This window comes from Vipera ursinii, assembly GCF_947247035.1.
Source record: "Vipera ursinii genome assembly, chromosome: Z".
Taxonomy (NCBI): Eukaryota; Metazoa; Chordata; class Lepidosauria; order Squamata; family Viperidae; genus Vipera; species Vipera ursinii.
This window is the reverse complement of record NC_139517.1, coordinates 21,849,247-21,855,246: the sequence shown is the minus strand read 5'-3', so window position 1 is coordinate 21,855,246 and position 6,000 is coordinate 21,849,247.

Here is a 6,000-nt window from a genome sequence, read left to right as displayed (position 1 = left end):
AGCATGGACATGGGTAATATGTGAAAGAACTTAGATTGAAAGTGGTATAATCTCAGGAATAGAATAGAATAGAATGAGTATTCTGTATTCTGTAGCTTCCAACAAAATAAGGAAAATGAACTTTAAAAGGTGAAAGCTGCATGGAAGAAAATGAAAATAATTACAGGTAGTTTTTTTTAACACAATTGGGACTGCAATTCAGTCATTAAGCATAGTAGTTGCTAAGTAAAACAGTGACTGTACCTATGATCTTACTTTAGCTTTCCTTTTCTTTACAGACCTGCGAAAATTATAAATGCAAGGACTAGTTGCAAAGTTTCTCCTTCATCACTGCTGTAATTGTGAATGCTCACTATATGAGGTGGTCATTAAAAAAGATTACTTTTACAGAGTGCCATATGTGTGTGCAGTTAGCTTATAGAAAGTATGGAAAAGGATGTTTATTGAAAGGAATGAAATAAAAGAGTTTGTGGAGGAGAAACGTAAGATGTAATCAAGAAACCATGAACATAATAAGCCATAGGTTAAGTTATACGAACTGTATGATCAGAAATCCTGCTTATTCTTTGTTTCACTGGAAATGGGTTGTTAAATTTCTTAATACATTTTACTTGAACTTTTCTGCAATAAGACTTATTATGTTGTGGGCTCTGATGAGCAGGAATGAGGACACGCAGATGAGTACAGACAAACTCATACTTAATTTAAGCAGAAACTGTACTGAGAGATTGGAGTCACCCTGCTTCAATATATAGCCAGGCCCTATGGTATTAACCAATCAGATTGAAGCTATGGTTGCCACCCAAAGTTGACCAATTGCAGGACCGGAGACGTCCTGTCTGAGTTGCTGGAGAACCTTTAGTTCTCCAGCAACCTCCTGGTGATATTCCAAAAGCCCAGTACATAACACCCTTCCCTCCTAAGATCAGACTATAATAAACTTGACAATAGTCAAGGCTTATTAATCACTCCCAACAACCAAAATAGTAAAATAATAAATAACAATAATAATTGTAATGTTTTGTTTTTCCAAAATAGTTAGAACTTTACAGACGTGCGCGACCTTTACAGACGTGCCTTGTAGAGTGGACTACAAAGAGATTAAAAATAGCTTGTCAATGCCATAAACTATAAAGAGATAAAACAACGTCTAAGTGAACATGCTTGACAGCAGTTATATTTTACCCCCAATTTCTGTATGTGTTTCTTCCCACCTATGAACTGGGGCCTGAGACATTTCAGGCCTAGACCTCTGAAAGGTATAGCAACCATGGACTTGATCCTCCACAGCCTTGTCCAGGCCGGGCCACCAAAAGTAGCTTCTAGCTAAGGCTTTCATCCGTACAATGCCTGGATGGCCTTCATGTAAGGAATGTAAGACTCTGTCCCTCAGTGATGTGGGGATAATGACTCTGTTGCCCCATAGACTGCTGAGGCCATCTGCATGGCCCATTTCCTTCCCAGGTTTGTGAACTAACTTAAATTTGTATGCAGCCAAAAATATACACCATCTCAGCATTCTTGGAGACAGTATGTGGGGAGTTTGCTTATCTGTGGTGAATAGGCCCAAAAGGGATTTGTGGTCAGTGAAGACAGTGAAATCCCTGCCATATAAATAATCATGAAATTTTTTGACTCCAGCCACTATGGCTAAGGCTTCTTTATCAATTTGTGCATAATTACACTCAGCAGCAGATAAAGTTCTAGAATAGAATGCAATAGGAACTTGTTTCCCATTCTTCTCTATGTGGCTTAAGACTGCCCCCACCCCGTAGGGAGATGCATCACATGCAAGACATACGGGTTTAGACTCAATGTAATGAGTTACACTGGACTTTTCTGAAAGAAGGGCCTTTAGATCCTGAAAACATTTTTCATGTAATTCAGTCCACTTCCAAGGGGCTTTTTTTTAATCAAGTAGCCTGTGGAGGGGCTCAGCTATTGCAGCCTTATGAGGTAGAAATGTGTGATAAAAATTCAGGAGGCCCAAAAATGCTTGCAGCTCTGCTTTTGATTTTGGGCTAGAAGCCATTTTGATGGCCTTAACTTTTGACTCAGCGGGGTGAATCCCACTAGCATCGATACGGAAACCTAAGAATTCCATTGAAGAAACCCCAATACTACATTTGTTTTTCTTTAACTTGAGGCCCGCATCGCGAATCCTTTGTAACACAGCCCTGAGCCTGTTGGCCAATACTTTTGGGGATTCCCCGGCAATGAGAACATCATCAAAATAAGGACAGACACCCTGAATTCCTTTAAGTGTGCGTTCCATAATCCCTTGGGAAATGCCCGGTGCAACACTAACTCCAAACTGCAAGTGTTTGACTTTGAATGCCCCTTTGTGAGTCACTATTGTTTGAGCTGCGGCTGTGGCCTAGTCTACCGGCAGCTGCTGATACACCTGCGCTAAATCAAGTTTATCAAAAATGGTTCTCCCTTGCAAAGAGGCCAGAATATGGCTGATTATCGGGACCGGGTATACATGTTGATTTAAGGCTTTATTTAACGTGCATTTGTAGACTGTGCAAATGCGAACCTCCCCATTGGGCTTTAGTGGGGTGACAATAGGAGTTTCCCACTCCCCCCCATCAACAGGCTGCAATACACCTTGCTCTACTAACTTATCGATTTCAGAATCGATTTTATGTTTTAAGGCGAAAGGAACTCTGCGAGGTTTGACTCTTATCGGAACAATGTTAGGATCTAATTTAAAAGAGATGGGTGGCCCAGTATAAGTTCCTAGTTTAGACTTGAAAACATCTGCAAATTCCTCACAAACAGCCTTGAGGTCTGCTGTCTGTGTCCGGTTAATGCCTGTTATTTGAATGCCCAAAGCCTCAAACCAATCAAGTCCTATAAGACTTGTTCTAGGGCCCTCTACTACTATGACATCCAGGTGCCTCAAAAACCCTTTAAATTTCACCAATAAGGTGGCTTCACCCTTAACTTTAACCCGAGCATTCTGAAAATCTGTTAAAATGATGTCTGATGGTCTTAATGTGGCCCACTGCTGCGTCTGCATACAAGTTTGAATGTGTTGTGTGAAATAATTGAGACTGCCGAGCCGGAGTCCAATTCCATTTTGCATGGAATTCCTTGTAGTTCTACTGAGAGCTTAAGTTTAGGCTTAAGGGGACGACGAGCCCTGGTGCAAGAAACGCTTCTCCGGCTCCTGAAGAACCCCACACTGACTGGACCCAGGGCCCCAGTATCTTTACTAGTCGGTTCCTCCGACTGGTGCTTGGGTGGCCTGTCTCTCTGGGGAGCTCTGCATACCACCGCGATGTGCCCGGTCCTACTGCAAGCTCTACACGTGGCCGAATGGAATCTGCAGTTTGCACGGGAGTGGTTGCCTCCGCACCCTTTACATCTAGGTAAGAGAACTGCCTTGTAATTGTTCTCTCTTTGTTGATTTCTGTGATTTTGTGCGCTTGACTGTCTCTGGAGCTTGTTGATTTCGGGTTCCTCTTATTCTGATGATTCTCTGTCGCAAATGGCGACCTCGTGGTGGACGGAATCTTCTGTCTTTGGGGCTTTGTTGGGCTGTACTGTTTGTACTGCACCTGCGGCTGCTTCATCAGCCATGACCTCGTCTTGTGCTTCAGTGAATGTGAGATTTGGTCTGGCAAATAATCTCTGCTGCAAGGTTCTGTCTCTCAGTCTGCAGATGAGTCAGTCTCTCAGGTGCTCCTCTAAATTCGAAAATTTGCAGAGATGTTTGGCCTGCCTTAGGCCTGTGATAAACTTGGATGCTGTCTCACCGGGAAGCTGCACTTGGTCGAATTTAAACCACCATGCCATCTCCGACATTTTTGGCTGGAAATGCCCGGTCAGCTTCTTCTTCAGCTCAGTAAAAGATACTGCTTCGATGGGCGTTGGCATGAAGAGGTTCTCAGCTAGATCGAAAGTCACTGGCCCACATACACACAGCAACGTCGCAGCTTTAAGGCCTTCCTCTGCTATCTGGTTAGCTCGTAGGTAATTTTCTACCTGTGAGAGGTAAGATGGCCAATCTTCTGGGTGTTTAATGTCAAATTCTCTGAGTTTGCCGACCTTTGGCATTTTTCCTCAATTCTTGCGCTGCTGTTGAATCCTGCTTCCAGTCTCAGGGAACGCTTCCTCTGAGCATGTGGCTGCTAGCGTACTTTACTAGCCGGCTAGAGAGGGGGGCAGGGAAGATGCCTCTTCCCTCCAGCGAGTAATGCCGTCCCCTCTTGACTTCAGCCCTCAGGCGGAGAAGTAGGATCCCACCTTCGTTGCCACTATTATGTTGTGGGCTCTGATGAGCAGGAACGAGAACATGCAGATGAGTACAGACAAACTCATACTTTATTTAAGCAGAAACTGTACTGAGAGATTGGAGTCACCCTGCTTCAATATATAGCCAGGCCCTATGGTATTAACCAATCAGATTGAAGCTATGCTTGCCACCCAAAGTTGACCAATGGCAGGACTGGAGACATCCTGTCTGGGTTGCTGGAGAACTAACGGTTCTCCAGCAACGCATGTGGTGATATTCCAAAAGCCCAGTACATAACATCTAATATTCCATCATTTACATATAATTGGTTGGACTTTTGAGTGCTGAAACACTTTAAAAAATAAGAATTAAATTCGGAAGAGAACAGTCAGACCTGATAATTAGACAGAGGAAAATATCTGAGAGGAGAAATAGAAGTTTGAGGCGTGCCCACCTAAACAACTCTTTCCTTCTGGCCATCACAATTATTGTATAAAAATGTTTTGATGTTATTTTTATTACTACCATATGGATCGAGAACTTGAGGCTGTGTTCTGTTTCTGAACTGTTTTTCTCTGGGTCCTTGAGCTCTGTCTCCAACCAGCAAAACCAATGCTATAGTTCACCACTGTGTCTACCCCTCAATGGTTTCTACCAAGTTATCTGTCTAAATGTTCAGCAACCTATTTGTCTCTTACATTAATTTCTTTAATGTACTTTAATCATGTCTTCTAGTTGCCTTCTACTGTTCTAATAGCTTTCTTGCATCCATTTCTTCCAATATTTTCCACTGGTCTATTTTTCTCCTAGTTGCTGTGGTACATGCCATTATTGGTGAAATGCCTTTGTAACCCAGATTTTTTTTCTAAAGAAAATCTGATTAGTATGGAACAGTAGATTTGTCATTTGGAGTAAATTTGGAAACAGAATGTGAGTCCATAAATTATCATAAAACAGACTAAGAATTCTGTTGTGATTTTATAATTTTTACTCTCGCCCACCCCATTTAATATACTTTTGTAATCCGATATCACCATCACCATCACCCTCATCATCACCACAAGTGTGTAATATATCTTAGAGATTTTCCTAATAGCTGCACCATAGTGAATGTGTTGAGTTTGTTACAGCATGGCAATGAAATAATTCCTGCCCTTGTTTCTTACTCAAAGGTGGGTTTTTTTCTTCAAAAGGCAACTGGACTGTTTTTTTCTTGAGGAAGAAGAAAACGTTTCACTTCTCATCCAAGAAGCTTCATTACTTCTGATGAAGTGTTGGGGGGATGGAAGGATAGGTACTGATAGGATGTGTGTGTGTGTGTGGGGGGGGAATGGAAGGAGTGTATTTCTTTGAGGTCATCTGGCTGTTAGCACTCTCTGAGAGCTGTTGAGGTCACTTGGGAGTTTATCTGTGCCTGAATCAGAGTGCAAATGGGTGTCAAACCTTCTTGGGAGTGCTGCAAGGGCTGCATTGTAAACTGGAGATAGGTGGTGTCTTATTCCTCCCCCTCTGTTGTTCCCCCTGTGTTCTTGTGTCTGTGGATGTCCTGAAATACCTTCCATCTGGATTACTGAAGGCAGACAGTGGAGGAAGGGATGCACCCTAGCAAGCCAACATTCAGAAAACAGGTAGATGTTTGTCATAGACGTTTTTCTTCTTTCTCCTCCCCCAGTAGTATGGTGTCAGCAGTTCATTACTTTGAAGGGATGAGAGGAAAAGAGTGCTGAAACAGCTTCTAAATAGACTGATTTTCCCTG